This window comes from Euprymna scolopes, chromosome 11 (assembly GCF_053919585.1).
Source record: "Euprymna scolopes isolate OS-2025 chromosome 11, ASM5391958v1, whole genome shotgun sequence".
NCBI classification, from domain to species: Eukaryota; Metazoa; Mollusca; class Cephalopoda; order Sepiida; family Sepiolidae; genus Euprymna; species Euprymna scolopes.
In genome coordinates this window covers 15031611-15044424 of record NC_136492.1, presented here as the reverse complement: position 1 = coordinate 15044424, position 12814 = coordinate 15031611, and positions in this window count along the sequence as shown.

The window sequence follows — 12814 nt, the reverse complement described above, 5'->3', positions numbered from 1 at the left end:
TTGAGATATACATGCATACATACATACATACATACATACATACATACATACATACATACATACGTATATTTAAACAGACAGGTGAGATTTATATTATAGATTAGCCTGAGTGCCTGGCGTTGCCCAGGTGTTTGGAGGTGTTTGTTGAGCAACAAAAAGGTGGTAGTAGGCAGACACACTCGAATCTGTATGGCGAAGGAGGAAAAAAACGTGAAAAATAAAAACGTGACGTCTTTGCCGTTGCGCCCATCGTCAAATCAGAAGTAGCGAAGATTTAAATGAAGGCTAGTCAATCGAAAAGAGGGGATGACTTTCGAAAATATCGGCGAAAAAAGCGACCCCCCCCATGTAGAAAAGTGTTCAGCTGAGGGTGAAGAGATTAATGTTTTTAGCCATTTTGTCGTCCGAAGTGTTGAGTTTCAAAACGATACTGATCTCATGAAAATACGTCGCCTCTGTCGAAAGTTTTAGGTAGATATACAAACAAACAAACAAACATACATACATACATTTAAATAGACAGGTGAGATTTGTAGATTATTTTCGATCCTAATTACTTCGTTTCTTTACTTACCGGGAGCTGTCCCTTTCAATATTTAGCACTGTAGCCTGGAATGTATTTGGCTCTTACACACGTAAAGGAATGAATCAGTAGTGAGATATCTACTGCAGCCTTTTAGTTTTAAAAAAAATTCTGTGTGATGTAGACAAGTGCATAGTATAAACGTTTCGACAAAGTGATGGTGGTAAAGGTTTACGTATATGTTTTTTTCGACTTCTTAACAAATAATTTTAAAACTCATATACTTGGATGGTCTTATCCAAAACACCGAATGAGGATGAAAAACTGCGAGTATTGGTGGAGTATGGAATTTTGAAATTGCTTTATATTTTGAATTTTGTGATTTTTTTCGATTTTATTTTCATCGTCCATTTTCCTATTTCTTTTTACGGCTGAGCAACGCCAGAGGGCCAGCTAATATATACCTTTTTTTAAACAAATTTTCTTCAATCTAAGTTCTCAGAAATCAAATGGCCCCTTTCCTGAGCTAAACTTGATTTCTATCGCTCTATATGTCTGTCTGTCTGTCCGTCCGTCCGTCTCTCTCTTTCTCTCTCTCTCTCTCTCTCTCTCTCTCTGTATATATATATATATATATATATATATATATATATATATATATATATAATTAATAAAACTAACTATGTTAGTGCGTGTCTGCCTCGATTTTTTCAAAATGCATATCCTCTGAGACGCAAGATAACAGGGCGACGCGAGGCAAATTAAGTGATTTCATTTTTTGTTATCCGTTATATTTTGGGCTTTAAGCCGGTAAAAATTGTAGCTAAGAGTTCAAATCTGAAAAAAGGAACTTGGCATACGGAAGTCTACTAAACGGGTTGTATTCACGCATGCGAAAATATGCACATTTATACGCTCATTTTTATCTTTTTCTTATTCATCTGACGATGGCTCAAACAGTAAGGACTTAGGCTGAAGCCCTATATTTTTTGGTTTCGATTTTAGATGATGGCACCCAAGGCATTAATTCAATCACTACTATATATTGGGTGCAATTTAATCGATATAATAATCGATATAAAACGGACTGGAGAATTCAAAATATGCACACATTTGCATACATATTTAAGCGTATCCCGTACGGGATAATCACATTGACATACCGGGTCCCGCTGGATCACCGAAGTTAAGCAACGTTGAACCAGGCCAGTTTCAGGTGCTTATGTGCTCTCTGTTTATCTCGGCATTGTTTTCAGTCGCCCTTAACTTCTTCTGGACTCAAGCAGTGTTTTCAGGAGAGGTGTAGATGGAAATTGCGCAACTCTTGCCTCACAAGTACATGTGCAGCTGCCCGTACAGGGGGTATCCTTTTTCTTCGAGACTGAATTGAAGCATCGAATTTAAGCGTATTTTATGACCGGGAAACGCCAAGCGGCCAGCTAGTATATATAGATTTTTGTTTCATTTTAGTTCAGTCAAAGTTCTCACAAATCAAAAGGCCGCTTTTCGGGGGTGGGGAAGGGACTAATACTCGATCTTTATATGTGATATATAGATATTAAAAACTTCCGGTAAAATTCTCCTTTACCGCTTGATCACTGAGTCAGTAAAAAATTTGAGGACATAATTTTCATCTCCCTAATCGACCAGTTTCATATTTTATCTTTTTTTGTTATCTTTTGGTCATAGTGGAGTCTAAGACAAGAATTCGTCTAGTCGGGTGGATCATTCAGCTCCGTGCTATTACTTAAGCTAATATCACTTAGAGAAGGCGCACAATTCCTCGTAGAAGTTAATGTGTGTTAACCATAAGATGATATCTTATTTGGGCAGCTAATTTTATATGAATATTTAGTCAAGATTTACTTATAGGGAAAAGTAACCTGATGCAAAGTTGTCTTAAAAAAACATGTACAGAGAGACTTTAGAAACTCGAGGACAGTTTCTAGTAATCTAGGCATCTACAATTCCATTCAGACCAACCTTGAGATCTTTTTAAGATTCTTACCGTTCCTCTGAGTGTAATTGTTTGTATTTCCTGGTCACGGCACCAAATTAAATTTATGTCACATAGGGAAAGATGATATATTGTTTACCGAACGGCACAAAATAAACGTAAATGTTGTATAGCCACGTATCAAATCGACGTATAGACATATGTTGTACAGCGGGGTATCACAAGTGTTTATATTTTACAAAGGGCATCACAAATATTCATGTTTTATGAAAGATGTAAATATTAGAAGAAGATTGTATATTTCATACCTTTTCTTTATCCAGGAGTTCCTCTGTATTCACTGCTGGGCTCTGTGATCAAACATACAACGACCAACACCATAACCAATTGAGACACCTGTTTTTTCTTCTTTTGTGAAACTAGAACAACACTCTAAAATTTTAAAAATATAAATTTATTCAGCTGTCTCTATGGTATTCATTAGGAGTCTGCATTACATGTCTACATACTTGTTCCTTCCAGCCCCTCTTCCTAACTTTGAAGCACGTCTGCTCACTTTCGTGACCAAACTCAAATTGTTCAATCTAATCGTCGTTGTATACAGTTATATAAACGCCGTTATCAGTCCTCGTTCTGTGTTCCTTGTTGTGTGTCCCTGATATGCACACCCCACTATTTAACGCTTGCACTTTGTTCACCGGCTCCATTCAACGGGTAATTTGTGAAATTCTTATTCATGAATCCGGTTGCTTCAACAATAACTTGGATGATGGAGTTCTTCCTAAGATTCCAATTTCTTTTCATATCGTACATAAGTCCTTGGTATTTCGTTTTCTTCTCCCTCTCAGCTCTGTGAAGACCGGCGTCGTAAGGGACACTTCACTATGGTTTCTACTTTTTCCTTCCTTTTCTATATCACTATACCAGGCTTAACAAGTCCATTGTCTGGGTACTTAGTTGTAGGAATTTCGCAGCTATTATATAATGGTGTGTGACTTATTTCCAACTGTTATTTCTGGTATATGTTCCCAAGACTTGCTGCCATACTGGATATTCAAATTTTTACAGAATTTCGAGTGGAGATATTTGCACACTCCATTGTGTTGCATTGTATTATAGCCGTCTCCTACTGGGTGTCAGGTGGCTCACACTCTATACTTCTGTGTGGCCGAACCTACACTTGTTGTTATTAATAAGACCAATCCTCTCTAATAGGCATTTGTGCGCGTTAAATAACTGCAAGTGTACCAAACTGTTGTCATCACTACTTTGCTGTTGTAAGATATTACACGATTGAACCGTGTAAGTTTATTGGTTGATTGGTTTAACACATTGTTTTTAATTACAATTTTTCTCATTGGTTGATTTGAATTTTAACCCGCGAACGCGGGCATGTTTCAACTCAAAACTTCAGTCCGAGAAAAATTTTCTTATTAATTTAAGGACCCTTTGGCGCCTAATATTGTCTCGATATCTTTGAGACAATTTACACTACTAAGTTAGGTGTTCTTTCTAGACATAATATCGTCTTTCTAATCTGCAAAGACTGTTGAATTCGGTTTTTACCACTTCGTCGGAATTATCCGCTTTTTTCAATTCCAACATTGTTTTAAAGGACCTACAAGCCAATGACTAATGATAATCTTCACAAAATATTTTTTCCTACATTTTTTCACGAAGCAGCAAAATTACACAACATAACGGAGTTATTAATCCATCAGGTAAGTGCGGGCTTCGATGTTGTGTTAATTTCCGCTCTGCCAGAATTCTAAGCTATGTGAGAATAATTTTCTCACACTGTATGCTAATAAGACTTGGACTATCTATTCGAGACATGCAAAGAAACTTAATAAATTTCACATGTCCTGTCTAAGAAAAATCATAAAAATCAAATGTCAAGTCAAGACAGAGCCAAACTACCATATGGCTTATTATTATTATTATTATTATTATTATTATTATTATTATTATTATTATTATAATTACTATTATTACTATTATTATTATTATTATTTTTATTATTATTATTATTATTACTACTACTACTACTACTACTATTATTATTACTACTATTATTATTATTACTACTATTATTATTATTACTATTATTATTATTATTATTATTACTATTATTATTATTATTCAATTAACTGTACAGTGTAGTGCTGTTTTATACCCTATTTTTTCCTCAAGAGCTTATACACCAAATCTAGCGAGGATAGTCAAAGAGTCAATCAGATAAAAAGCACCATGCGTAGAATATTTGCTGAGCTAAGCGGAACTGACTTCTGGAGTACGGTGATGTGGTATCTAATTTTCAAGGAGTTCAGCTGTTTCATAAGATCATCCGTAATTGAGCTAAGCGCACCTTGGCACGATGAAAGTTTTCTCATCCCACAATTTATCAATTTGCACCATCAGTTTCTTATAGTTCCGTATTTTATTATTCTTTTTTGCCTGTTAAGTTGGTGTTGTTTGGACAAGCCACATTAATCGTTTGGTATTTATTAGTCTTTTTATTTACAACTATAATATTCGGTTTCCTGTGAGTTATCTCTCCGTCACACTGAATCATGAAGTCCCAGAGAATCTTAACGTCCCCATTTTCCATTTGTTGGTACCATTTGTCCGTCACTTGGATTCCAAACTTTTGGCATTATTATTATTATTATTATTATTATTATTATTATTATTATTATTATTATTATTCAGGTTCGTTGGGATAAACATGTTGCGCGTTTCTCAGATGAACACCTCCCAAAGCAACTCATGAATGGTGAACTTTCGAATGGAAAAAGGGGTGTTGTCGGCCAGAAGAAACGTTAAAAAAAGCTAAAGTTTCTCTCAAAGCCGTACCGAATTGTGAGAAGTACTAGCAAAGAGCAGATGTAAGTAGCGTGGTTCGAAAAACAGAGGCGCCATAGAAGCAGACAAACCTTTTGGATGAGAAAAGGGGGAAGAGCAGCAAGTATCTCAACGACAGCTACTGATCATGGGTGCTCCATCTGTGGCCGATACTTTCATACCCGCATTGGTCTGACCAGTCATCTGCGGAAACTACAAACCAGTGATGTTCGTAGTCTTTATCGACAAGGATGGACGAGCCGCATCATATTAAGTCGAAAATTAATTTCGAGTCATTTTATGAAATATTGATGTGTTTCGCTTCGTTTAATTTTGGGGAATATTATGAAAGAAAACATTTGTTCAAGGTAACCACCACTAGAGACGATCATCTCAAGGAATGCGTGAAATGTGTCGCATGCTTTGGTGACCATGTCCTTTATAGTGGCGAATGTCTCCATAATGGCAGCCTTCAGAGAGTCAAACTGTGTTGTGGACATGCTTGTTAGTCTTGACCCTGATTATGCCACCAAAGAAATAAAAGAAGTGCAGTTGGGTGAGGACAGCAACGAGTGGTGAAGAACATTGTAGGACAGCCATGTCTGGGTTGACTTGGCTTTGTGTGCTGGAGCTGAGTTCTACTGAAAAACAAAGTTGTCTGATAGCAATCTCGTCTAGCCATGGTTTCACGCTCCTTAGCACCTGGTTTTTTTTCTATAGGCATCACCACATTATCAAGGCCAAGAGGCCATTCAAGGATAAGGGTTAAAGAGTGTACAGTAGAAATTGGACAATATAGTAATCATTAGTAATGAAAATTTGGTAAATTTGATAACTTATATGGAACGGCTCATCAAGAACTTGTGTACGTTAGACTTGAACACAACCATATTGTAGTCAGCCGGAAAGCAGGAAAACGGAAGACAATTCCACAGGCGTGCAGTTCTAAGAAAGAAGCTTTGTTCATGGAATCTACGTTTAGGTTTAGGCACAGATAAAGAGTGGGGGGAATCATTGATAGTGTTTACAGCTAGACGAGTGTTTCTTGTGAAAGTTTGGCGAGGGGGGACCATAGATTGAAGCTCAGTCGAACACTTTCCATGAAAATAACGATACATTTGGGGGGGTATTCCATTTCATTTCTGAGTTTATTCACGTAGACTTGTATATGATTATGTTTTTGGAGTATTTCATTGCGTCATCCAGATAATGTTTATTTTGTTTATTTTTTGTCAATTTTTCTTTCTCTTATTTTCGGAAAAATCTCTTTCCACCATGTTTTTATTTTGATATTTAATTGTCCGGCGTCAAGCCAGTTGCACTTCCGCACTTGTTTTTCATCTTTTCTGAACCAAAAAGGTTTATTCCATTATTCTTTTAGTCTGCTCTAACAGTCGCTGTGATTATTTTTTCCATCTTTTTTTTTTTTTTAATTTATTAATGTCAAGAATTTTACGGTTTATTTTCGTCCAACAATGTCAATCCATTTCGAATCGCTTAAAAAGAATATGCTCGCCTGCTGTTTAGTCGATCGTTTGGTCCATCCTCTTTTAGTTCGAAAATTAAATATAATGGCAGCCCTAATCGCTTAAAATATATACTCGTCCGCTTTTTAGTCGATCGTTCTGTTCGTCTCCTTTTAGTTCGAAAAATAAAGAGGATAAAAATTACTACATGAACAATAGCAGAAAGCCGCCATGAAGCAATCGAACAACAGAAGATACAGTGTTTTGAAAGAAACAGCTTACCTTGTAGGTTTTTTTATATGATGTTTTTCTAGCTTGTTTTCACTTGTGGAGTAATCCATTTCGGCTTACAGTTAATGTCAGTTATCAAGAGAGAAAATGGGCCGTTTCAGAGTCTTCTTAGTTTTCTTCTTTTTTTTTTTCGCAGACTTGTATAGAAGAATGGTGTTTATCGTTTTTTTTTTGGAGGGGGTATTCCATTTCATTTCTGAGTTTATTCACGTAGACTTGTATATAATTATGTTTTGGGAGTATTTCATTGCGTCATCCAGATAATTCAGGGCGTCTGCGGAGAATACGCACCCCGTTTCTGGGTCTCTACAGCTTGTTCGCGTATCGGTTCCCCTCTCTGATGCGAGACCCGATTTTCTGGTGCATTTGAATAAACTGCTTAATACAATAAAAAAAAATTGATTTTGATAATTAAGCGGTCGATAATCAAGCGGTTTCTGTTATGAGCAACGGCTTTGCGCGTGTCGTTTAAATAGTCAAAGACTGCGTCTAACATAATCGCTCATATCGACAATAATAATAATAATAATAATAATAATAATAATAATAATAATAATAATGATAAAAATAATAATAAAATAAAAAAGTACAAATAAAAGAAATAACATATATATTTTTAGAATAAAAAATACATAAATTACTAAAATTATTTAAAAAATGAATAAATAAATCTATTCACAGAGATAACTACACTGTAGACACTTGCTACCATATTATGTGGTATTCCTTTTTGGCCAGAGTCACATTGCGCATAAGGCGTTTACTGGCTAGAGCTATATTGCGTATTGTTCAGTTATCTCTATGAGGCGATTTTTTTTCCGGCCTTTAATTCCAAGCTGGCTTAAAAGTTGATATGAGCAGCCTGGATGGAAACCTCTTGCTCCAATCTCAACAGCTCGAAGGATTGTAACGTAACCTTCACGGGCAGGTTCTTTTTTTAGATCTTCATATTTCTTTATTTTGTATGGATGTTTTTTTTCTAACTGGCTCTCATAAGCTATTGTGAATTCAATAAAAATGAGTCTTTTCCTTGTAACGGCTTGTTTGCGTACCGGCCACTCTCACTGCTGCGAGGCCCGATTATCTAGATTACACTGAATAAACTGCTCAATATAATAAAAATGTTTATAATTTTCTGTTTTCTATTACGATAAACGGTTTTGCGTGTGACGTTTAAATGTTTAAAGGCGGCGTCTAACAAATCGAAAAGAATAGAAAAAAAGAAAAGAAAAGAATAATAAAATAAATAAATTACTAAAATAAAACAAGTAAAATTTTTTTTAATACATAAATAAATTAATAAAATGATTAAATAAATGAATAAATAAATCTAATCACAGATAACTGCACTGTGGACACGTGCTACCATATCATGCGGTATTCCTTTTTGGCCAGAGTCACATTGCGCATTGTTCAGTTATCGCTATGAAGCGTTTACTGGATATCTATCTATTATTTAAGAGCATGATTCAAATGAGATTTAGGAACTTCTGCAGTTTAAAACCCGTTTTTTCGTGAGTTTCGCTCGGCAATGACCAGCGGATGACGGAAACCGCCGGATAATACCGAGCGAACGAAAGTCAATAAAAAAGACGAAAAAAAAACAACCTACAGTAATAATTTCATAAATTTTACTGTTTTATTTATTTTTTTATGATACCTGTGTTTTTGGTGAAAGCGGGGATTAATAAAACATTTGTCTCGTTGAATTAGTGAACATGTATATTTTTGTCTTATTTTTGTAGTGAAAGTTATTTTGGTATTTTTTACGACCTGTCCCAGCGTAGTATAAACATCTCTAACCTCCTCATATTAAGAACGGCTTCAAGATAAGTGTTAAGTGTTAGGTAGATAGTGAGACAACGTGATCAGTTATCGCGGAATTTGAGTAAGACTAAATTGGCCTAAGAGTGCGGCTCAATAAGAATTTATTAATTTTTCATTTGAAACCGACTGTTTATTGTCAGCCGGATATTCGGCATTTTACAGAATTACCAATGGAGATTTTTGCACACTCTATTGTATTTCATTGTAAAATAGCCACCGTCAACAGAAATATATATATATACATAAACAAATTTAAACAAGCACTTGCCCGATTCGGATATATACACAGCTATGCGGATTACCCAGTATATAGCTTGGAAATTATTACCAAACGGATGTAAAGAACATATAATATGGATTTTACCAAGCAAGTTGGATCATCCAAAACATTCATATCCTTTTTCTACAAATTCTCCTGCTACAGGACTTCTGATAAATGTATTATTTTTACTCTGACTTTCCATGTCTCACTGACTTTAGCAAATAGGGTGCATACCTTTATAACTATTTGCTAATATTTTCTCTCCTCTGATGAGATTGTAGACATCGAAACCCTATAGGTTAAGGAGATTAATTTTCTAAAACATTCTTTGTCTTGCTTAGAATAATAAAAATTCTTTGATATGAAACTCAGCCACTTCATTTCATTTCAATGAGAGTTTTTTGAAATTCATTGAATTACAATTTAATATATATATATATATATATACATATATATATATATATATTTATAGATAGATAGATAGATAGATAGATAGAGAGAGAGAGATAGAGAGAGAGAGAGAGAGAGAGAGCCATGTTATATATTATTTTAAAGCGCATTTTTCGCTCTATCGAATCGTGTTATCCATAATTAGGTTGTTCTCAATCTCTTCACCCATTTTTTGCAGGTTTTTCGACAGCATGGATAAAATTCAAATCCGCACGATTTTCTTGTTTCAGTTCCAACTAGGTCGAAAAGCTGCCAAGACAGCTCGTGATATGATACATTTGGCACAGGAAGCACTAACGAACGTGTGGCACAACGGTGGTACAAGAAATTTCGCAATTATGACGAGAGCCTCGGCCGACTGCGGTTCATGACGAACATCTGAATACCTTAATCGAAGCCGATTCTCGCAAAACCACACGAGAAGTTGCTGTTGAACTCGAGGTCGACCACTCAACAGTCATTCGTCATTTAAATTAATAGGGAAGTCAAAAAAGTTGGATAAATGGGTGCCGCATGAATTGAACGATAATTAAAAAAAAAATCGTCGTTTTGAGGTGTTTTCTTTGTTCTCTCTGCGCAACAAAAACGATCCATTTCCCGAGCGGATTGTGACGTGTGATGAGAAGTGGATCCTCTACGACAAGCAACGACGATCGGCACACGGTTTGGATGCTGGTGAAGCTCCAGAACACTTCCTGAAGCCGAAATTACACCCAAAAATGGTTATGGTGACTATTTGGTGATCTTGAATCCGGACGAAACGATTATGGCGGAGAAGTATTGCCGACAAATTGAGGAAATGCATCAGAAACTCCAAGGTATGTGTCCGAGATTGGTCAATATGAAGGGACAAATTTTCTTCCATGACATGCTCGCCGCATGTTGCTTAACTGACTGTGCAGAAGCTGAACGAATTGGCTACGAGACTGCCTCATCCGTCATATTCACCAGACCTCGCCCGCCGATTATCACTTTTTTAAGCATCTCGACAATTTCCTGCGCGAAAAAAGTGCTTCAAAAGCCGAGATGATTCCGAATCGGCCTTCAATGACTTCATCGGTTTCAGATCTCCGAATTTCTATGCTAATAGGATAAATAATCTGGTTTCTCGTTGGCAAAAATGTGTCGATTCTAATGGTTCTTATTTCGATTAATAAAGTTTATAATGAAAGAAGTTATGATTTTTGAAGTTGAACATAAAAAAGTCATTATTTTTGCACCAACCTAATATTTCTATGTGACAGAACCAGCATTTGTTATTATTAAGTTCAACCCTCCCTAGTAGGTGTTGGTGTGTGTTAATAAATGGGTCTGTTAGTCTCTAATATATTAAATTAAAAATTCTTTCGATTCGTATATCTTCGTAAAATATCGACTTATTTCGCTTCTAGTCGTTTTATTTTGGGGAATATTAAAAAAAAAAAAAAAAAAAAAAAAACTGCATAAAAACGTCTTTCTCTAATTTCCGGCAAAATCTCTCCACCAAATTTTAATTTTAATATTTAATTGTCCGGCGCAGAGTCACACTTCCGCACTTGTCTTTCTACTTTCCTCAACAAAAGATTTTTTTTTTTTTTTTGTATCTGCTAGAATGAGTCCCATTTTACATTCTCTTTGATTATTTCTCTTTATTCATTTTTTTTTTATTTGAATTTATTGATGTCAAGAATGTTACGTATTTTTTTTTTTGTAACTTATAATGCCAATCCATTTCCATTCGCTTAAAGAGGATATCTTCGCCCGCTTTTTAGTCGGTCGTTTCGCCCGTCCCTGATTAGTTCGAAAAATGAATATATATCTCTGAATATTAATGATCTGTCATGGTTTATTTATTTATTTTTTTTTTTACTTGAGAGATCACGACTTATCAAGGCCCGGAAGCCACTCCAAGATAACGGTTAAGTTTTAGATAGATAGTGAAACGACATGATTAATTTTGGTAGAACTTGAACAGGACTAGATTATCTAAGAGGATGATCCAACAGGAATTCAGGTACTTCTGCAGTTTAATGCCCGTTTTTCCGTGAATCTCGCTCGGTAACACCCGGTGGACGACGGAACCCGCCAGATGCTACCGAGCGAACGGAAAAAAAACGAACAAGAAAGAAAGAAAATGAAACAAACAACCTACCGTAATAATTTTATGAATTTTTTAATTTATTTTTTTATAGCAACTGTATTTGGTTATATAAGTTTTGTTTCTTTGAATTAGTGAACAAATATATTTTTTTGTCTTATTTGTGTATGGAAAGTTATTTTGGTATTTTTTTTACGACCTGTAGTATAAACCTGCCCATGTTAAGAACGGCTTTCGGAATAAACACCTCTCAACCTCCTCATGTTAAGAACGGTTTTCGATGTTGGGGGTGTTTATTCCGAAAGTTGTTCTTAACATGGGGAGGTTGGGAGTGTTTATACTACGCTGGCGTAATGATACTCTAACCTTTCTTTCCTTTTCCTTTTAAACTCTTTCCTTTCCTTTCTTGTTTTCTTCTAATTTTTTTGTCGTCTGCTCGCTCGAGTTTCTTTTTTGCCCACTCGGTATAATCCGGCGGTTTTCGTCGTTCGCCGGGCGTTGCCGAGCGAGACTTACGGCAAAACGGGCTTTAAGCTGCAAAAGTACTGGAATTTATTTACTCGTACATTAGATTTTAAGCAGGCCATGTTATAGTCAACTGGGAAACAGTATTTTAACAGAGCGCAGACGCGCGTATGCAAATACCAATGACGTCACGGTAAGGAAAAAGAAAAAGATTTTGAAAAAGAGATAAATCACATTAGAGACGTGGGTAACGTCACATCTGTAAAGAGAAGTCACGCGTGGCGGGAGAATGAGGAAATACATGTTGTTATAAAATAAGGAGTCGAGTTATTACTTGTCCTATGTTCCTTTCGACGTACTCTGCATACAACGTGTTGGGTCTACTTGTGTAAACGTAACGGTACAGTATTGCGTTTCACAGATGGACAATTCTAGAAACGAAAAAAAAAATAGAATTTATGGTCTATTACTGGTTAGCTAGAAAAAGCATCTTATTTTATCCACCACGTTTACGTGTTAGATTAAATTAGCTGCGGCGAAAATTGTGGGAACGCAGGCTTACCTCTTAAGCGGCCTCGGTATGCACTTTGCCGACGCAGCGTCATGATGCTGAAAAGGGTCCAAGATGGCGCCTGCGGCGTTATATAACAAT